At 38.8% G+C, this 22,760-nt stretch overlaps 1 protein-coding gene across 7 annotated transcripts in view; it reads left to right on the plus strand.

Annotated features, from left to right (window-relative positions):
* PTPN14 (protein tyrosine phosphatase non-receptor type 14) overlaps positions 1-22,760 on the plus strand; it is a 251,790-nt gene that overhangs the window by 82,634 nt on the left and 146,396 nt on the right. Inside the window, exon 1 of one of the 7 annotated variants that reach the window (XM_072647851.1) lies at positions 14,803-17,499. The exons of the other annotated variants lie outside the window; for them this stretch is intronic. The gene's annotated coding sequence lies outside the window, so the exon portion shown is untranslated. Of the gene's footprint in view, positions 1-14,802; positions 17,500-22,760 lie in introns of those variants that run through there. 7 annotated transcript variants of the gene reach the window in all.

The raw sequence follows: 22,760 nt of genomic DNA on the forward strand, positions 1-22,760 counted from the left end.
ATTTTGTTCATGTAGTTCCTGCATTTGTCTTGACAGGTAGATTCCCAAATATTTTATATTATCTACAGTTATTTTAAATGGAATTTCTCCTTCTATCTCTTCTTGCTGGACTGTTAGCAATATATAGAAATGCCAATGATTTAAGTGGCTTTATTTTATGCCCTGCAACTTTACTAAAGTTGTGAATTATTTCAAGTAGTTTTTTAGTTGATTCTCTATATCCATCATATCATCTGCAAAGAGTGATAGCTTTATTTCTTCATTGCCTGTTCTTATTTCTTTTTCTGCTCTTATTGTTAAAAGCTAACATTTCTAGTAGAGTACTGAATAACAGTGGTGATAATGGACATTCTTGTTTCATACCTGATCTTATCATAGCTTATCCCCATTACATATTAAGCTTGCTGATGGTTTTAGATAGATGCTACTTATCATTTTAAGGAAAATTCCATTTATTTCTATGATCTGTAGTGTTTTCAATAGGAATGGGTGTTGTATTTTGTCAAAAGCTTTTTCTGCATTTATTGAGATAATCATATGATTTCTATTAGTTTTGTTGTTGATATGGTCAATTATGCTGATAGTTTTCCTAATATTGGACCAGCCTGGTATAAATTCCTGGTATAAATATCACCTGATAATAGTGTATTATCATCATGACTGATTGCTGTAATCTCTTTGCTAATATTTTATTTAAATTTTTTGCATCAATATTCATTATTGAAATTGGTCTATATTTTCTTTCTCTGTTTTGATTCTTTAACTGGGCTGCTAACTTGCAGGAGGGTGGGCCTCATAAATCCTTCTGGCCCTGGAGGTTTTTTGTTAGGGAGTTCATTGATGATGGCTTGTTCAATTTCTTTTACTGAAATGGGGTTATTTTATTTCCTCTTCTGTTAATCCGGGCAATTTGTACTTTTGTACATATTCATCCATTTCACTTAGATTGTCGGATTTATTGGCATATCATTGGGCAAAATAGCTCCTAATTATTATTTTAATCTCCTTGTCATTGCTAGTGAATTCACCCATTTCATTCTTGATACTGGTAATTTTGTTTTCTTCTTTCGTTTTTTTAAAAATCAAATTAACTAGAGCTTTATATATTTTATTGGGTTTTTTAATAAAACCATGATCATCTTTTTAATCCTAGTTGTCCGCCCCCTACCACCAACTGTGGGGTTAAACATAGTCATAATGATAATAGCAAAAACAATAAATTATATAGCACTGAGACACAGAGATGTTAAGATTTGTCTGAAGTATTAAGTGCCCAAGGGCAGGATTAAAATTCAGGTCTTCTTGACTCCAAATATCCCTTGTTCAGTTTTCTGGTCTACTTGGCTGTATGCAATAGAAATCTGCAGTTTCCTGTACAATATTCATTTTCTGTTTTGCTGTATATTTGCAAATGCCCAGAGTAAAATTAAAAGGCAGTTCTCATCTCTCTTAGACTCTAAAATACTAAATAAATAATTTATATCATTTATATTTTATGTATTTTACAATATATAATAATAAATATTAAATAATTTTAGCAATAAATGAGATACTAAAATAAATTCTAAAATATAATCAGTTCCTTTAATGGATCATTAGATGTTATAATCTTGGGACCATTCACCCTTTGAGACCTCTCCTTTGAATGCTCCTGAGTTTATGAACATCTTCCCTAAGCTGTTATGTTCAAAGTTGATACAGGAATCCAGATGTGATCTGAGCAGGCCACCATATAGGGAACCCTCATTTTTTCATACAGGTTGTCATGCCTCTCTTTAAGAGGCAAGAGTCCTAAGATTACATTGGTGGTTTTTATTTTTGACTGTCCTGTTACACTGCTGCTGACTCATACCCCAAAGTCCTCATTTTATAGATGAGGAAACTGAGGGCCAGAGAGGGGGCTTAATGTCATAGAAATAATAAAATGGCAGAAGAACTCAGTTCCTCTGATTCCAGATTGAGCCCTCTGTATTATATCAGGCTTTTCCCTTGTTTAATTCCTCTTTTCCTCTGGGTGCCCCAGACTGCTTGATACTCAATTAGCTGCTTTCCTGACTTAGAAGAATTCTGCATACTGCTATATCAGCACTCAAGAGACAAGCATTCCAGGCTGCTCTTGGCCTAGGGCTGCTCATGCTGCTGCCCATCATGTGGCAGCCTCCTGACTTCCAGAGAGACATGGGACCTGCTGCTTTCCTACAGTCTTGATTCTCTGGAATTTCTCCCGTAAAATAAGAGTTTTTGCTGTTTGCTAGCATTATCTTCCACTAGCATGATTTTTTTTTCATTTTAAATTTGACATTAGATTCATTCATTCATTGCTACAAAAATGAATCATTGATAGAATCTTGAAATTCCAGCACTAGAATGGCCCTTAGAGGTCCTCTAATCCAACTTCCCTTGCTCCCCCCACTGCCCTGAATACTGTTTGGGTCTATTACTTTTCTGTTAAAAAATTTTAGTTGGTTCCATATTGTCTGTAGGCAAAGCACAAACTCTTTAGCCTGAAATTTCTAGGACCTTCCAAAATTTGTCTCCATTCTTATATTACAACCCTTATGTTCTCCTTCATGTACTCCATTTCAACTTATCTAGATTACTAGCTATTCCATGATCTCATTCTGCATTTTCCCACCTCCATGCATTGGTATATGCCATCTCCTATGTCTAGAGCATAGTCACACCATCTTCATCTCTGCTTCTTGAGACCCTCTCCTCCTTAAAGCCCAAATTTTCTCTCTTATTGTAGTTGGAGTGAAGTTTGAGATCCCAGGTTACTAGCTATTCCATGATCTCATTCTGCATTTTCTCACCTCCATGCATTGGTATATGCCATCTCCTACGTTTAGAGCATAGTCACACCATCTTCATCTCTGCTTCTTGGATCCCTCTCCTCCTTAAAGCCCAAACTTTCTCTCTTATGGTAATTGGAGTGAAGTTTGAGATCCCAGGTTCTGCACAAGGAAGGGATGGCATTGGCAGACCCAACACATCCTGAGAAAGGAGCTAGCAGAGAGAAAGAAAGCAGACTTTTCTGAGGGAATGTACCATAGAAAGGGAAGTTAGGAAAGGATGTGATGGGGTGGTGGATAGAAACAGATCTGGTCCACTGGGATGTCTGGTGGAAATGTGGGAGGGGGCAAAACCTCTAAAGTCTAGTGGGTCTTTATGTGGTTCTTATCTGGGTCAAACAGGATCAGGTCTTTGAACATTTTTTGTTTTTATTATGAAACTAACAAGAATCAAAAAACAAAAGCTTTTTGATATACAGAGAATAAAAAAAGATTACATGTGAAACTGTCCATTTCTATTAAAGTTTTTATTTTTAACACAGTTTTATTAGTCTTTTGTTTTTATGTCACCTATATTTTTCAGTGTATCCCCTCCTTACCTCCTCCTTTTAGAGAGCTATTCCTTATAACAAAGAATAAAAGAGGTTGGATAGGGAGACCAGTTCAACAAAGCTATCCAACTTATCAAAAAAAAAGACTGACATTTTATTCGTTGTTGCCCACCCACAGTCCCCCATCTGTGTGAAGAATCTGGGAGAGAGATGTTTTCATATCTCTACTTTAGGACCAAGTTTGGTTAGTATAATTTATAGCATTCAGTTTGAATTGTTTGACCTTACTGCCCTTTCCATTCACCTCTGTTGTGATCATTTATTGTTTTTCTCCTTCTGTTTACTTGTTTTGCATCATTGGTATATCTATCCCTGCTTCTCTGTATTCATTATAGTCATTATTTATTTTTATTGTTACTAAATTTAACTTTGAATTTAACTTAATTTTAATTTGTAGTTTTTTTACATTAAAATTTTTTTTAATTTAATTTTTAAAACAAGCATTTCCATAACATGGTAGAAAAGATGATTGCACATGAAACTGCAAGTCTCCTATACCCAACTTGCTATTCCATTCAAATATGCAACAAAATTATCATGCAAATACTTTTTTTTCTTCCTTTGTTCCCTCCCCCAGAGATGGCCACTATTAGACACAAATACATGTGTGTATGTGTGTGTCTACATACACACACACGTATGTATAAAAGTATTCTATACATATTTCTATTTGTCAGTTCTTTCTCTGGATGCAGATAGTATCTTTATTCATATATCCATTAGAGTTAATTTAAATAACTCATTTATTCAGAGTTGTTCTTAAAACAGCATTGCTGTTACTGTGTACAATGTTCTCTTGGCTGTGTTCATTTTGCTTTTCACTATTTTGCATCTTTCTTTGAGCTCATCGTTTCTTATAGCACAGTAGTATTCCATCACAATCATATTCCAAGGTTTGTTCAGCCATTCCCCAACTGTCAGGCATCTCTGCAAGTTCTTTGCCACCACAAAGAGAGCTGCTATAAACATTTTAGAACATGTAGGTTCTTCTCCTTTTTCACTAATTCTCTTCAGAAATAGACCAAATGGTGTTATTACAGGGTCAGAGTATATGTAGTTTAAGAACTTTTGGGGCCAGTATGAGAAAAGCAGAAAATTAAAAAAAAATAAAAATTCACCCCATTGGTGCTTATCAATTGGAAAATGAATGATCATGATATATGAATATAATTAAAATGTTGTAATAAAAGACATGATTTCATAGAAACCCAGCAAGTAAACTGATACTGGGGGATTAAGCAACAAACTATATAATAACAACGATGTTGTAAAGAAAAATAGCTCCGAAAGGTGTCATCAAAGCAATGACCATCCATGTTTTCAGGGGAACTATGATAAAGCACGTTACCTACCTCCTGACACACAGGTGATGGACTCAAGGTACAGAGATACCTTTTTGGAATGTGGCCACCACGTGGATTTGTTTTCCTGGACTACGCTTATTTGACAGAAGGTTTTTTACTGCTTCTATTTTTAATCTGAGGTGGGTTTTGGCATGAGGAATGCCGGTGGTAAGCCTTTATGATGCCAACAACAACAGGGCCATTGAAAATGGCATTAAAATGCACAGAACAGATAGATATTCAGAAGGAAACAGAGATAAGTAGAATAATTTTGAATAGGATGTTTATGTACCTTTTAAAAAAAGGAAGTGATATTGAATAAAGGTTCATAATTTCATATAAAATCCTTTTTGTGTTCAGCTGTATTTGTGGAAGTGCTATTTTTTTGTTCAAGTTTAAAATAAAAAAAATGAATCCCTTAGCCATAATTGTTAAAGACACTTGATTCATTATAAGTTGACATAAACTTGGTTTCTGCCCTCAAGGAGCTTATATTCTTATATTTTTAAAAAAATTATTTTCCATGAACAATTTTTATATGCAGTATAATTATTTTATTCTGAACTTTAGACACCAAAAGAAGGGCATTTCTGAATATGTCAGAAAACAAGATGATTCTGTATGAAACTGAATCTCCATTTCATACCGCTTGCTTTTTAAAAACATATATAATTAAATTCTTCATGTCAGTTTCAAAGCCATCCTGCTTGTCTCTGATTCCTATTGAACTACCTTCTGTTGTCTTGTGTGCATAAAAAAAAATTCAGTGCTTTCCTTTTTTTGTATCACTGTTGCTAGCCTTCCTTCCCACCTACCCTATTCCTGAATTAATTGAGCGAAATGGGGGGAAACTCATTTTAACAAATAAGGACCTTGCATTCTAATGTAGAATGGCAAATGGTAACGTAGAAATTTTGACATGGCAAAAAGTTGTAGGCAAAAGACTTATATATACTCTGTAAACCGAAGATAATTTCTCAGGGAAGCCATTTGCAGTGGGTAGGTGAGGGAGAAAGAGAATGGGACCAAACTGGGAAAAGCCTCCAGCAGAAAGCTGAACTAAATTAGTTGAGCTACATCTTAAAGGAAGTCAGGAGACCGGGATGGAGGTGAGGAAGGAGGAACATTCCAGTCAATGAAAAGGCACAGAGTTGGGAGATTGAGGTCACTTTGGCACCTGAGTGGATGACTGGAGTAGGGCGATATGAGCAGGGAGACAAGTCAGAAAACAAATATGATATTCCAGGTGTGAGGTGATGAGGGCCTTCCCATGTGTGGGAAGTTGTAGAAGTTGTGTAAATGAGTGGATAGAAAGGGGCACTTGAAGAATTGAAGTGAGAAAGTCAAGCCCTGGCAACCGACTGGAAATGTGTAGTGAATGAGAGTCCAGACTTGTGGCTATTGGTGCCCTGAACAGTAATAGGAAAGTTTGGAAGAGGGATGGCCTTAGGAGGAAGGAAAATGAATTTTTGAGGGACCTGTTAAGTCACATCAAGTCCACAAGCATTTAAGATCTTAACTCTGGCACTGTGCTAAGCAAGAAAGGCAAGTAGAAGGCATTGTACTTAAGAAAGGCAAGCACAGTTCTTCCTTCAAGGGAGATTCTAATGGGAGAAGATAACATGCAAACAATTGTGTACATACAAAATACATACAGAGTCAGGCAGTAAGTGAGACAATCATAGAAGAAAGACACTATCAAAAAGGTGGGGGGATGGCAAAACTGGGTGGGAAAGTGGAATTTGAAGAAAATCAGGGAAACCAGGTAGGTAGAGGTGAAGAGGAACATAATTACAGGCATGGGGAACAGCCAGTAAAAATTCAGGAAAATGGGAGGAGATCAGTATCTCTGAATTGAAGAGGATTTAGGATGGAGTAGGTGTAAGGAGACTGGGAAAGTAGAAAGGGGACAGCTTATGAAAGGCTTTAAAAGCCAAATAGGATTTTATATTTTATCCTGAAGGTAATAGGGAGCCATTGAAGTTTAATGAATGGGGAGTGGGTGGGAGGTCAGACATGGTCAGACCTGTGCTTTAGGAAGTTCACTTTTATAAATGAGGGAAGGATAGACTGGAATGAGGAGAAATTTGAGGCAGGAACATCAGGAAGGTTATTGCTGTAGTCAAGATGTGAGGTAATGAGGGCCTTCAGTAAGGTGGTTCCAGGGGCTGTATGAATAGAGAGAAGGGGGACATAAATGATAGATATTGTGAAGGTAGAAATGGTAAGACTTGGCAACTGATTGGATACGGGGGTGAGAGAGAGTGAGGGGCTCAGGATGACACCAAGGTGACAAGCCTGGATGACTGGGAAGTTGGTGATAATAATAATGATTGAAAATTTAGGAAGAAGGGAACATTTTGAATTTGAGATGTTTATTGGATAACCAGTTTGAGATGGTGTAACACCAGTGTGATACCCACAGCATTTACCCCTGTTTGCCTCAGTTTCCTCATCTGGAAAATGAACTGGAGAAGGAAATGGCAAACCACTCCATTATCTTTGCAAAGAAAATCCTTAATGGGGTCACAGTCACTGAACAACAACAAAATATTCTCCCACTCAGAATGACCTGTGAAGTTTGGGGTACAGCTGGTGTTCCTTTTTAGCCACAATGTAGAATATTTGAAAGGAGGTAATGTGTAATTAGGTGGGAAAGGAAGGTTGAATCCAGATACAAGACAGGATTTTTTATTTTTTATTTTATCCTAGACAACCGGATATCTGGCCTTTTGGCTATAAATTAAAGGAGTCTTCCAGAATGTCTACCCTTTGTTTTGGGTAGTTATTTACCATAGCTCATGCCCCCCAGACCAGGTTTATCTTGTAATTCCTTCTGTTGGATTTTCTGTCCTTTGTCCATCCTCACCCACAGCTCCCTGCCCCAAATCTTTTATAATGCCATGTAGTCTTTGTGTAATCCCAAACCCTGGAACATTTCCCTCTGCTTTTAGGGCCTTATCAGTCCCTCAAGCTGCACCCATATTGTGGTCTTATCTTGCATTTCATATGGACCTTGGTGGGTGGGAGGAAAGGTTGCCTTTTGTTTTTATTTTGGGAAATATCACTAACTTTTATTTAGTGCTCAGTGAAGAATTGTTTATCAAAGAATAACATCCAACTGTAAGGAAATGCTCTGAAAGTTACCCTGTTATATTTTACTAAAAGTGAACTACAGTCACTGCTTGCCTGGGTGTTTTCATATTATGTTTTTGGAAGTCTAATCTTAGTGCCGTTGCTACCAGAATTACGATTCAGTGACACACAGGGTAGTCGGGGTGAGAGAGAGTTGCTTAAACTCTCCTGCAGCTGCCGGAAGGCTGCATACTATGCGGACTGGGCCAGTTGGGGCAGGGAAGGAAGGTCATGCCACTCCCCAACTTTCATGACACGTAAAAGTACAGAAGGTCAACAGCGGGTCTTTGCTTTCCCATTTTTGGGGGGGGGGGGCTGGCTAGCTCCACCCCAACCTGGGATGAGAATTTGTTTTCTCACAGTTGTGAGCCTGAGTTAAAGGGAAACACTGAAGATTCAAGGGCCCTCTTTATGAGAGGAATGAATCCTCTCCTCCCATGGGCTTTCCTACCTCCCCCTTTTTCAAATTTAGAATCTGTAATTCATCAATAGGGAGAATTCTTGGTTGTCAAAATTCCTTTACAAAATTCTTGAAGAATTACTTGTATGAAATGAAGGACCACTAAGTCATACCCAAGGGCTGATATTGATTTTTAAAAAACTATATTAGCATTATCTGTGCTTTATTAAATTTTAATTAATTTTGTTAAATAGTTTCCAATTATAATTACATTTTAATCCAGTTTGGGCCACAATTGGTAGTGTCCTGGGCCGTGTATGTATTTGACATCTCTGGTACAGACCATAGAGAGAGAAAAGAAGGCCCATAACTGAACCTGAGAAAAACCCAGAGTTAGTGGGTATAATCTGTATAAAGGTGTAGCAAAGAAGATTAAGGAGTAGTCTGACAGGTAGGGGAAGAACCTACAGAGGACATATCACTGCCAAGGTCAGCCACCCAATTGGTAGAAGAGGTTGGATTTGAACCCAAATCTTTCTTACTTACTCTATTCAGAAAGCCAAGTTGCTTCTAGAGAAAAAAATTATGTCTAAATAAGAATATAACAGGACAGGTTTAATAGGATCATAGAACTGATGCAGGAAGGGACTTAGATGTCATCTTGGCCAATCCCCTCATTTTATAGATGAAGAAATTGACACCCAAAGAGTCTGAATGACTTGCCCAAAGTCACCAGTGACAGCTGGAGTTCAAATCCCAACTCAACCTTCCTTTCCCTTCACCCCAAAGGACAAACTGCAACAACCAAAACTACCTTGATAAGTAAAAAATGTTTTTCTCCCTACTTCCTCATAAATATTGGCATTACTAAATATTAAGCTTTATAAAATGCAGAATTTAAAACTTTTAAAAAATCTCTAAAGGTGTAAATATACCTTATTGCAGTAAGAGACAGAAGTCATTAACATAAGGTTAGAGATGAGCACGGTCTTGAATAAGACCATTTACAGGGAAAAGGAAACAGGTTTTCTTTTTTTCCCACCACCTCTCTAAGAAGTTAGAGAATTTTGGGAAAAATTGGATTGTAAAATTTTTTGGAATGACGAATAAAATGTAGTCTTTAGTTAAATGATTTCCAAAAACCATACCATAGATGTGTGTGTGTGTGTGTGTATGTATATGTGTTGGTATATAAAATTGTCTTATAATAGTGTTTCTTAAACTGTGTGCTTCAGGACACTTTGGTGTTCCATAAGGGAATTTTAATGCTGACAGTAGTTCTCTCTAAAATATTAAAGGTGAAATGTGTATTATCACAATGCTCCTGATATGTGCACATTTTTTGCTTAATTTCCTTTTATTTTGATGGAACCTCCCTCAACTCCTCTCCCCCCATCTGCATATATTTCAATCCACAAACTTTTCATCGACCAAACAAGTATGGCCAATGCTGTTCTAGAGTCCTCACTGCTTGTGACAGACACTAGGTAGGTCAATTTTTGCAGATGTTCCTGGGGAACTGATTTTGTTTAATGGAGAAGGATTTGAGGCAAGAATTACCACTACAACAAACTGCTAATTCCACAGAATGACCTTAAGCAAAGTGAATTGTCAGAACCTGGGTTTCCTTGAATAATAAATATTTGTTTTATTTCTTCTCTCCTAAACTGGTTAGGAAGAAAGGGATTAGTAAATTGTAAAGAATCATAAAGGCTCAGATTTTCAGGTTGTTTGTTTTTTTTTTGAGATTTTAGTGTAAATCTATTTGAAAAAAAGAAAATAAAAGTCTTTATTAAAGAGCTAGAACATTTTGTTATCAAAGAGTTCATATTCTCACAAACTCCTTGACATCATAATCAAAGATTTAAATTATGACAGCAAAAAAGGATTAAATTATGATAGAGCACTAGACTGACAGTCAGGAACTTGTAACTATAAATGAATAACATCACCTTTTCATGTTCCGTTTTTGGGTTACTTTCTGGTTTCTACTCTTTAAGCTCTGGGACTTCTTTCTGTTCCATGTCCCAGATGCTTTCTCACCCTGGAAGATCCCTCTGACTCTGCGACCCTTTCCTCTTACCCGTCCATTCCTCTTGGGGCTTCCATTTTTGAGAATGTGCTCCGGCCAGCCAAGTTTACGCCTTCATTCCTCTCTAGACGTCTTGCCTCTGGATACCTTCTTTTATTCTTCTACCTCTCAAAACTGCTTTTTTATGTTTAGTCCATTAAAATGTAATCTTTCTGCGGGCAAAGACACCATCATCATCATTTTTACTTGACTTGTATATCCAGTGCTTATCGTATTGCCTCACAATCTGGGCTTCAGTTTCTTTGTAAAATGAGATGACTGACTACAAGTGACCTCCTAAATCACTCTTTAGGACTAAAATTCTTGCATTTTTCTGAAGTGCAAGTGATAACATACAGGGTTACTACATTTGACAGGACTAAGAAATAAGTATCAGCCTATAGTTAGGGTCATTTCTGATGTTACAGGGCATATTTCATCTTTTAGAGTTTTTGTGACTTGGCCTTTGAATAGCAAGACTTCTCACTTAATTCAGATCCCTTTGCCTTCTAGAGCAGTGAAAAGATGTTGGACTATGTTTATGTGGCAATTGGGGTACTTCTAGAATACCTACCCTGGATTCAAGGTATTCTCTGGCTCCACATTTACTCAAAACTAGCTCATAAGGAAGCATTGATGTATTTACTTTTTCCTCTAGCTAGCCAAAGGATACAACTAGTTAAAAGGAAACACTTTTAAGGAAATGACAGTAAAAAAGATTCACAATAGAACATTAACCTCATAAACTTAGGGCATACTCTCCCACAGATATACATATAGCATTGTAAGTAAGGAGGATTTTGTTATCCTTTTAGACTTTACTTTCTCAGGATCCATGATCATGGCAATATCTAGTTTCCATGTGTTAGATAATAACTCCCAGAATAGCTTCAAGGATTCTAGCTAATAGTTCTTAGAATCATAGTGATAGGCAGTCCTACTGAGGCTGCACCATGAGACATGGGGGTGGCATAATTGTATTTACTACACTTGCACAGAATGACAGTACTGCTCAAGTTAACCTGTGAGGCCATTGTTGGCAATATACCTTTTTTCTCTATTGCCCTATAAAGCATATGGGCACTGGTTAGTGAGTGGGAGAAAACACGGGGAACTCACAGGGGAATCTGTGTGTACCTTGACTGGCTCCCATTGAGACTTGAGGGAATTTAGAGGAGTGCATGAGCTATGCCTGTCTCGATTGACATGGGGGTAGTTGCCCCCCTTTCTCACTGGCCCCTGAAAGAAGGGTCATTAGCTGTAGGAGCTGGTACTCCCATAATCAGCAACCATTTGAGAAGACTAGACTAGCATAAAGCTGATTATTAACCCCTCCAAAGGTGTCTGCCTATCTGACCAGATCAAGAACGAACCTGTCAGAGGCTTGAGTCCAAGATTCCAGTGCCTTCTGTGTGTTATCTCTGAAACAACCAGCAAGTGAGGAGAGTTGTTAATAGGCTTAGAAACCACACATGAAAAGAGCTTATGGGGAATACACTAAAAGGGGCAACTCATGTTTCCTGCTGCAGGACCACTCACAAATCCCTGATGATTTGTAATCCCCACTGGGTCCTACTTCTTCCTTCTGGCTTCACGTCTTCAGGCTCATCCAGTCTGTCTCAGTTCTGATTAGTTTGGGGAAAATGACCAGAACTTGTCCTTTATAGGGTCTAGCCAATGGGTCTAGTCATAGCTACCAGCCTAGCAGACACATATCTGGCAGTGTCTCCAGGCCAACACTGAGTCTTTTGGATTTTGGGGTGAGATCATAGAATTACAGATAACTCCAATTTAGGGTTAGTTATTTTATTCCTTAGGTCTTCTTTGATTTAGTATGTGAATGAATTTTAGTCTGAGCTAAAGGTAAGGTAAGGAGGCCAGTCTTTGTTTTCTAACCACCTTGCCTGCATTCCTTTCTTTACTATGCAAATTTGCCAGTTGCAAAGCCTGATTGCTTTGGATTTTGGCCTGTAAAAAACCTCCTTCTCCCAATTTTGGGAGGGATATAATGTCAAGAAATAAATTAACATCAAAGGATAGAGAAACCTGTTTCAATCCAGTCAGACCTTCAATCTTCAGAACTTTGCTATGATGGTAAAAAGAAATCTTTAGAGGAAGGCAGAAACTGCTGATACGGAGAGCTCAGAGAACAAGAAAAAGTTCCATCCAGCAAAACTGGTATTTAATTCTTTTTGATTCCTCTGTTCCCCTCCAGTTCATTTCCCCCTATCTTGTTTTAAATTAAATTTTTCTTTTTTTTCAAATAGCAAAAATTTACTTTCTTTTTCTCTTATCCTAACCCTCTGCCCTCAATCATGAAAAAAAAAGAAAAACAAACCCCTGTTACAAACATTGGTAGTCAAACAAAACAAATATCTATGTTGACCATATTTTTTAGAAAGTCTCATTTTTGTATTCTTAGTGTTTTAGTTCTCCCTATCAGGAAGTAGGTAGCATGTTTCATCATATGCTTTCAAAATCATTTGGTCTTACAGTATTGTCTTTGTATAAATTGTTCTGCTTCGGCTCACTTCATTCTGTATCAGTTCCTATACATCTTTCTAGGTTTCTCAGGAACAATTCCCCTCATCATTTCTTATAGGACAGTGGTATTCCATCACATTTATATACCATAGCTTGTTCAGTCATTCCCCAATTAAAAAGCACCCCTCAGTTTCCAATTCTTTGCCATCTCAAAAAGAGCTATATTTTTGTAGACCCTTAGAGTTTGCCTAGGACTAATTCTTCTCTTAATCTATCCTTCCTCTAATTCTTCCTTTTCTCCATTACTTCCTATTTCCCCATTGAGTGAAATGTATTTCTGTCCCTAACTGTGTGTATCTTCTTCCTTCTGATCATTAAGATTGACTTGTCAGCTACTCCCCCCCACTTCTTCCTTGTTTGAATAGATTTCTACTTATGCACTTCAGATCTTTTAAATAATTTCCCCTAATTGTCCTGTCTAAAAATCCTTCTTCCCTTCCCTTTCCATTTTTCTTTTAAAATCATCAAAACATAATAGAATCACTCTCAGGTCTGCTGTTCTAAGAGGTCTCAACAGTCTTAGAATTTCTTGAAATGAGGTTGAGATTCTTTTTTTTGTCATAGCATTCAGTTAGTACAGTGATTCTTAATTTTTTTCTATTTTCCCTGAGCCATCCTCTGGTTTGGTTGTTCTTCCTATGATTTGGTTTACATTTTTAAAAAGCCTTTACAGTGTTTGGACTTTAGTAGTTCTTGTGTTCTGGCACAGTAGAGTGTTGGGCCTGGAGTCAGACTTATCTTCCTCAGTTCAGATCTGGCCTCAGACACTTCCTCAATGTGTGACTTAGATCAAATCACTTACCCCTGTTTTCCTCAGTTCCTCATTTATAAAATGAGCTGGTTGGGGATAAAGGCCTCATTTCTAGAATATATAGAGAACTGACTCATATGTATAATCATACAAGTCATTCCCCAATTGATAAATGGTCAAAGGATATGAACAGGCAATTTTCAGAGGAAGAAATTAAAGATATCTATAATCATATGAAAAAATGCTCTAAATCACTATTGATTAGAGAGATGCAAATCAAAATAACTCTGAGGTACCACATCACACCTATAAGATTGGCAAACATGACAGAACAAGAAAATGATAAATGCTGGAGAGGATGTGGGAGAGTTGGAACACTAATTCATTGTTGGTGGAGCTGTGAGCGCGCATCCAACCATTCTGGAGAGCAATTTGGAACTATGCCCAAAGGGCTACAAAAATGTGCATACGCTTTGACCCAGCAATAGCGCTACTAGGACTATATCCCCGAGAGATCATAAAAATGGGAAAGAGTCCCACATGTACAAAAATATTTATAGCAGCACTCTATGTAGTTGCCAAAAACTGGAAGTCAAGGGGATGTCCATCAGTTGGGGAATGGCTGAATAAATTATGGTATATGAATGTAATGGAGTACTATTGTGCCATAAGAAATGATGAACAAGAAGACTTCAGAGAGGCCTGGAAGGACTTATATGACCTGATGCTGAGTGAAAGGAGCAGAACCAGGAGAACTTTGTGCACAGCAATGACCACAGTGTGCGAGAGTTTTTTCTGGTAGACTTGGAATTTAGTAATAATGCAAAAACTTCTTATAAAAAAAAAAAATCCCAAAGCTGGTTCTCAAGGCAAAATGCCTTCCACACTCAGAGAAAGAAATATGGAAGTCATTCACAAAATGTAGCAGATCATGTTTGTGTATGTGTATGTGTTTGTGTATCATGTTTTGATTTGTTATACGATTTCTTTCATTTATTTTAGTCTGACTACATAGCATGACTATAGTGAAAATGTACTCAATAGGAAAGTATATGTAGAACCTATACAGAATTGTATGCAGTCGTGGGGAGGGAGGGGAGTAGTGGGGGGTAGGTGTGGGGGGGATAAAATCTCAATTGTATGGCAATGATTGTTAAACATTAAAAAATAATAATAAAAAAAATAAAAATAAAATGAGCTGGAGAAGGAAATGGCAAAGCATTCCAGTATCTTTGGCAATAAAACACCAAATGGAGTCATGAAGAGTTGGACCTGACTGAAAAATGACTGAACCACCACCACAAACTCAGTTTAACCCCCAACTTTATCAGTGAAGTGTTGTCATGAAGGGCTTGAAGACTTTAACCCAAAAGAATAAGGTGGGGCAGTGGATAGAGCGCCGGACCGGGAGTGCGGAAGATCTGAGTTCATATGTGGCCTCAGACATTTCCTAGCTGTGTGATCCTGGGCAAGTCACTTAAATCTGTTGGCTTCAGTTTCTTCATCTGTAAAATGAACTGGAGAGGAAAATGGCAAACCACTCTAGTATCTTTGCCAAGAGAATCCCAAAAGGGGTCAAGAAAAGTCTGACATAACTGAACAACAAACAACAACTATTTTCAGGGAAGTCCTTGGAGGAGGTTCAGTTTGAAAAAGAGAAGAAAAAAAAATGTACCAGTGTACAGAACTGAAAGTGGAGGTAGTTCCTGCAAGTTAAGTCCTTTTCCAGCTCATTCTTCCAGCACTCTCATTTCTTTTCCATTTTTTCTTACACTCTCATTTCATTTATAAAAGCATTTTTAAACTTGTCTTTTAAGCTCTTGCTTCAACTCTTCTGACAATATTAGTTGAATTTCTGCCCAAATTGCATTTTTCATTAAAGCTTTGCTTATAGATGTGGAGCTATTCTCTTCTGAATTTGTGTCCTGAGGATCCGTGCCACCATAATGACTTTTTTGTGGTGGGGTTTGTTTTTGTTTGCTCATTCTTTCAGTTTATTTCCTGACTTTGGATTTGATATTAGAGCCAAGCTTTGTGCACTTCTAGAGGGAAAGTCTGCGCTGTTCCTACTGCCACTTTCTTTCGTATTGGGTGTTGTGTTATCTCAAGATCTCAAGGACAGGGAGTCCTGAAAGTTTTTGGTATTCCCCAAGTGGTAATGACTGCCATGCAAGTTTGATTGAGGCTCTCTTGGTCTGAGCTCTGCAAGTTCTTTACTTGGGTTTGTATTTGAGCAACTAGCCTGTGGGCTTACCTCCTTTGGAGTTTCAGTGTACTTCTGCTGAAATATCACAATAAATCAGCTGGGAAGTTGTTGGCTCCTGCTCTGGTGATTCTGTCTTAGCCTCAGACTAGGCTGGAGGCTGGAACCAAGTTCCTCCTCTGCTCCTGGAATCAAAGTCACAACCTGTTGCTTGATTCTGAACTTGTTACTCATTCATTACACAGCCTAGGGCCTGTGACAATGATGACTCCTTACCTGAATGCTACCTCTGGACACTCAGTCCCTTGAATGTCACCTCTGGGCACAGGTCTCTTTCTCCATCTGTCCTGGGTCTATGACCCAGAACTAGGTAGTGAATGACAGAGCTGTCAGTTGGCACCTGCACCTGCATCCTGCTCAAGGTCACAGTGCCCCAATATGGGCCAGGAATCTTGTGTTGCCCAGGAACACAGCCTCAGTCCTTTCATTCTCTGAAAGTTGAAATACTTTGGACTGTGTGCTCCTGGGGAGACCCAGGCCCTGGAGCCACAGACTGCTCTGTTTCCTGCGGTGGAGATGGAGCTGTACTGGAAAGATGTGTGTGACTCACTATGTGACTCACCCTGTCTTTATCTTGGTTTTTCCAATCAGGATTGGGTCTGGTTTTCTGTATGTATTTGGAGAAGCTTTGGGAGAGGGGTGTGTGTGTGTGTGAGTGTGTGTGTGTGTGTGTTGTGAGTGTGTGTGTGTGTGTGTGTGTGTGTGAAGCTTTGTACACTTCCTGCTATTCCGCTATCTTGGCTTCCCCTCCCCCATAGTTTTCATAAGAATAACCAAAGAACAAAGGAATATAATTTAATTATGCTTTTTGAATGTGGCCCAGTAAGAAAACAGGCAGCTTCATGAAGGAATATGTCCTGTTAATTGAAGTTTCCAAGCAAAGATCCAATGACCCCTTGTTCATCAGTTATGGGGTTAGTCTGAGGTAAGGCTTCTTATGATTATTTTCATCATGAACCCCTTTGGAATTTTGGTGAAGCTTATGAACCCCCCGCCCCCAGAAGCATGCTTTTAAATGCATAAAATAAAACACATAGAATGGCAAAGGAAGCCATTTATTGAAATACAGTTATTAAAATGAAAAAAACAAAAAAACAAATCCAAGTTCGTGGACTCCAGGTTAAGGGCCTCTGTTCTAGATGATCTTTGTGTTTAAGAGGGTGTTTGGATCATAGATTTAAAGCTGACAGGGACCTTGTAGGTCACTGAGGCCAAACCCTTCATTTTATAGATGAGGGAACTGAGACACAGAGAGGTTAAATAACTTGGCCTTGGTCAAACAACTAATAAGCTTCTGAGGCAGTATTTGAACTCAGGTTTTCCTTAGTCCTAACTGTAGCTCTCTACTATGCCAGTGAATGTACCCTATTAAAGTTAATTTGTTGTTATAAGAACACTATTTAAGAACTGAAGGCACCTGATATTTGGCCTCATGTCCTTAAAGGTGCATACACCATGCACTAATGTAGTTTTTATTTCCCCCTTTGCAAGCAGAGGCCTCTATGGGAAAACTAGTTCAACTGGGGTCCAAACTACTCAGAAAATCTTCAGTTTGGAGGTTACTACCTCTTACCAAGAATGATGTTGAGGTAAGAAACCTTTTTTTTTTTTAACCAGCACTTATACCAGATGAGACATGGAAAGACATATATGAACTAAAATGTGGAATTCAGAAGAACATGGGATTGCTTATATGAACTGAACCCATTTAATAAACAGGAAAATAGTATGTGCAATGACTGCCATCATATAAATGAAAGGAACCACACTGTTTAAATATTATGCCCAAGATTTGCAGTAGGGAAGAGATAAAGGAATGTCTATCTCCTTTCTTTAGAGAGATGAGGGATGATGGTGATGGACTGTTGGATGCTGCATTTTCTGTTTGGTAGGTCTTTCTTTGGCTTGGGTTGGCTATTTTTCATTGTCAAAAGGGAAGGTTCATTGATGCTGCTGGTTGTATTACCCAGAAATGACTGTGATACAAAAACAAAGGAGTAACAGGTTTTGTAATGGGGTATGTGGTGTGTGTGTGTGTCTGTGTGTGTGTGTGTACACACGCTCATGTGGGTCCACACCTTCACTTAAGTAGCTTAGCCATTTCTCTTTGGAAGTTTTATTTTCCTGCATAGTAATTAACATTTCATTGCATCAGTTCAGATTACACAATACTTTTAACAGCTGGCACGAGTTCATACCTGTTTTCATTCCTTCTTCTGATTCAACTACTTGGCTTTGGAGGAATGATTGCATTACCTGCTTGTAACACTTCTAAAAAAATACAACTCACATGGTACCATTACATTATCAGAAGCTGATATGGAATTGTGCATCTTGATTTAGAATGAAGGCTTGTAGTCACTTGTCCATGCTTCATGCTTACATTCCTTATGCCTTAGGAAGTCTTCATTTTTTTTTTTAAAGACTCACTCCTAATAGACGAACCAGCTTGCTGTAAGGCAAGTTAGCAGCTATCCAGTCTTATCCTGAAAACTCTGCCTACACTCCTTCTGAACTCCATTTTCCATATCTTTCTACAAAATTAATGAAAATATTTGTTGTTTTTAGAGTTTAAAGTCATACTTGTTCACAGGAGACTGTTTAGTTTTGTTTCCTTTGTACTTATTATAGTCCTTGTCACATTTTAGGTGCTTAATCAATGCTTATTGACGTGACTTTTAGGAAAGACTAGGAAAGAGAACTGTGGTACAGTACCAAGAACACTAAACCTGGAATTTAGGGGTCCTAGGTTCAAATAACAGCTCTGCCTCTTCTCACCTGTGGGGCCTTGGGCAAGCCATTGACACTATCTAATGAAAACATTTATTAAACACTTACTATATACCATTTAAACACTTATTAAACATCCAACACTTACTAAACACAATGTGAAAGCACTGGGGCTACAGGTAGAAAAGACAATCCCTACTCTCAAGCAACTCACATTCTAATGAAGGAGAGAACATGCATGGTGTCTTTTAGCTGCCAGTCAATTAGAAAGGTCCCATGGTCCTTTGACTGTAGAGACAAGATTGATGGCAATGCATTTTCTTTAATGTCATTTCTCCTTAGAGAATCATATCAGTTCTTGATATGAAAACATTTGACAATGCCAGGGAATTTGGTGGCAAGAATTTTCTTTTCTGAGTCTTCAGGAGCTGGGTCTACTGAAATGGTAGGGCTGCGGAATTAGTTGCTGAGCTATTCAGGATGATGACCATGGGCATCTGGGTTTATGTGGGGCTGATGGTGGTAGCACTGTCACTGCCAAGGCTTTTGAGATCTGGGTCCTCAGCTAACTCCATTGGGTTCTGATGGTAGTTTGACTTTCTTGGCATATGCCACTTCTTATCTTTTTTAGGTTGCCTTGATGTTTCAGCTAGCCTCTCTTTCTTACCTTATAGATAACAGGTATTTGGCAATTGGTTGGTATTCCTGGCTTCTTCTTTGTAGGACCTGCTTCCCCCAGAGGTTGGACCAGACCTGGTTGTCTTGGAGCATAACTATTCTCAAGGCTCCTGCATTCAGAGTTATGGGCTCTTTTGATCGAAGCATTAAGGGAGGCAGTGGTCAAGTCAACAAGCATTTATTAAACATCTGTTTAATCACATAGGCACTGTGTGATAAGTGCTGAGTATACAAAGAAAGATAAAAGACCATCCCTACTTTCCAGAAGCTCACAAGCTAATTGGGGTACTACATGCAAACAAATATGCACAATGAAGATGATGGTGGTGCTTTGACTGGCACATGCCACCTCTTTCTCTCTCTCAAAGTGCTTTAACCTCACAACTCCCTGGACCTCAATTTCCTTATCAGTAAAATGAGGGGGTTGTGTTAGATAGTGACTTTGTTCCCTTTCTGCTCTGGATCTGTGATCCTTTGACCTAGTACAGAGTTCTTTACTTAGTTTGGATTTTTAGACCACTGCTTCTTTACATTCAGTCTCCAGGTGGTTTTTGAAATGTTACTATGCCAAGTCAGGTTGTACTCTTGTCTAACTGAGGCTGCTAGTGTGCAGAAAAAGAATACAGAGGAGAGTGGCTTTGTTCCCTGGAGTCTTTGCTGCTAGGAACTCACATCTGAGGAGTAAATGGAAAGTCTTTGTGAGGATCACCACATCCAGCAGTCTCTGGGCCTTTCTCCTTTTCATCCTGTATTTCTTTACTTTGAACAGATCACCCAATTCCACCTTCTCCTACTTGGTGAAATAGAGAGAGAATTAAAGGTGCTCTTTGTTGATTTACGTGGAAGAGCAGGTGTGGTCTGTGGTATGTGGTCTGTTAAGTCTTTTGCCTTGGCGATCTTGTCTTGTGCCTTGAGGCAGATTTGGACTCTCCAGGTGCTTTCGTGTTTGTCTTTTTTATGGTTTGTACACAGGAAAGGGAGAGAGAAGCTTGGGTATGATCAGGACTGGGTCTTTCCCACTTTTCTTAGAGCATTTACTGCCTCAAACAAGGGCGCCTTTAGAAGGTGAGTTTTTTGAGGACAGGGGCTGTTTTTGCTTTTTTTTGTAATCCTAGCTTTTAGCACAGTGCCTGTTACATAGTAAGTGTTCATTGGATGATTACCTCCCCAGGCAGGAAAAGAAGCAGCTACTCTGCTCTCAACATTGCTGCTACTCATTGGGTAGGAGTCATTGGTGATTATGGATTTAAAAGTAGCAGGGACTATAGAGGTCGTATAGTTAAACATACTCATTTTACATATGAAGAAACTGAGGTCCACATGGGTAAAGCAACTTGTCTAAGGTCATAAGTGGCAGAATTTGAAATAGAATTTGAACCCAAGGGCCTCTGCTGCCAAATCTAGCATTCTTTCTACTCTTTGTGGGAAGCATGAGACAGTTAAGTGGATCTAGTGGATAGACTGTTGGGTTTGAAGTCCAGAGGATCTGAGTTCATGACCTCAGACACTTATTGCTGCATGACTTTGGTCAAGTCAATTAACCTCAACTGTAAAAAGGGCAAAAAATGTAAAAATAGCACCTACCTCACAGGGTTATTGTGGGGATCAAAGGAGACAATATTTGTAAAGCACTTATAGTAGACAATAAATGCTCATTCCCTTTCCCTGTCATTCAAACTCTGTGTGCTTGTGAGTGTGTGTGTGTTGGGGGTGGTGCAGATGGGAGTGAAATTCATCTTTCTGTCTTGGGTAGAAATGCCTTCTTTAGTTCCCCGTAGTGTTTCAAAATAGCCACTGTGTGTAAAGAAAGAAAGCAGAAACTACATATGGGCTCATAGTTGGATTATTACCGATGATTGTTATGCATTGTGGGGGGGAGGGGGCATTACCTTATGATTTCATTGCTATAGGGAACTCCTGATGTGGGCAAGTCGTTAACAAGCGCATACTAAGAACCCGCTACCAGTCAGACACTAAAGGCTGGGAAAACAAAGAAAGGCAAACCAAAACTAACCAACAAAACAACCCAAACCAAAACAATAAAAAAACCTAGTCCCTGCTCTCAAGGAGCTGATAATCTATGAAGGAGACCACATGCAAATAACTATGTACAAACAAGATACACACACACACACACACACACATTTATAGGACATGATTAAGGACTGCTGGGAAAAGCCTCTTGTAGAGGATGAGGCTTCAGTTGAGACTTGAAGGAAGGAGAGATGAGCAGGGAGAAAATTCCAGGCATGGAGCTAGCCAATGCAAATGCCTCCAATCTGTTGATGGAGTGTCTTGTGTGAGAAATGTCAGAGGTCAATGTTTCTTGATTGCAGAAAACAAGAGGAGGGAGGAAGTATAAGAAGAATGTAAAGGTAGGAAGAGGCTAGGTTATGAAGGGTTTGCAAAGCCAAGTGGAAGATTTCAAATTTCATCTTGAAGGTAGTAGGAAGCCAGTGGAGTGGATTAAATAACAGGGGTGACATGGACATTTGCAATATATAAAAGTCTGAGTTTCTTGGGTTACTGAAAGATTAAATGATCCACTTTAGAGATCATACATCTCGTATGTATCAGAAGAAGGTCTTAAACTGAGGTGTTCCTGACTTTAAGGCTGGTTCTTCCTCTATTTCACCATGTTGCATGTTGTCTTTTTAAATTCCTTTTATGAATTGTGTTCGTCCTTTGTTGCCTGAAGAAAACCATGCCGTTAGAGAAATGATGACATGACTTGCACTTGACTTTGTTTTGAGTGAGCGAGGGCTGTGCAGGTCACCAGCCTCACTTCTCCTCCAGAGCCATCTGAATCCAGTGACCAGATATTTGTCAGGATGACTGGAAATGACCCAGAATGCACTGGGAGACCTTGGCCCCTTTAGGCCAAGGTCTTTGCAGGTACTCACTTAGGGTGAGGGTGCCTATTAATTGAATAGACCTGTTTAAGAAGTAGCCAGGGCATGGCCCCTTTAGTGAGGCCAAGGAAAAAGACACCAGGCTGGGAGGGAAGCAGCAACAGTTACTCTTGATAATCATTCTAAAGCTAGCAGGGTCCAGAAGAGCCCTTAGGCAGCAGCCCATTGGAGTCCCAGGTTCAGAGTGAAGTAGGTTTAAGGTTTAGTCACATTCAAAAGGAAGCAAGGAAGGTAACAAGCACTTATTAATTGCATACTATGTGTCAGATACTGTGCTAAGTGCTTAGAGATACACATGCAAGAAAAACCAAGAAAGATCGTTCCTCCCCTCAAAAAATCTGACTTTTTAATAAAGAGGAAAGACAGTGATAAAAAGGGATTTAAAAAGGGAGAATTGGGGAAGGAGAATGAAGATAACCTGTTGGGAGTGTGCTTTTGAAGTCCTGAGAAAGTTAGGAACTAGGAAAGCCTGAAGGAGAATGAGGGCAGATGGGCCTGTGCCCCTCTACAAAATGGAGGCTCTCAGAGAA

The sequence above is a fragment of the Notamacropus eugenii genome, chromosome 2 (assembly GCF_028372415.1).
Source record: "Notamacropus eugenii isolate mMacEug1 chromosome 2, mMacEug1.pri_v2, whole genome shotgun sequence".
In the NCBI taxonomy this organism is placed as follows: Eukaryota; Metazoa; Chordata; class Mammalia; order Diprotodontia; family Macropodidae; genus Notamacropus; species Notamacropus eugenii.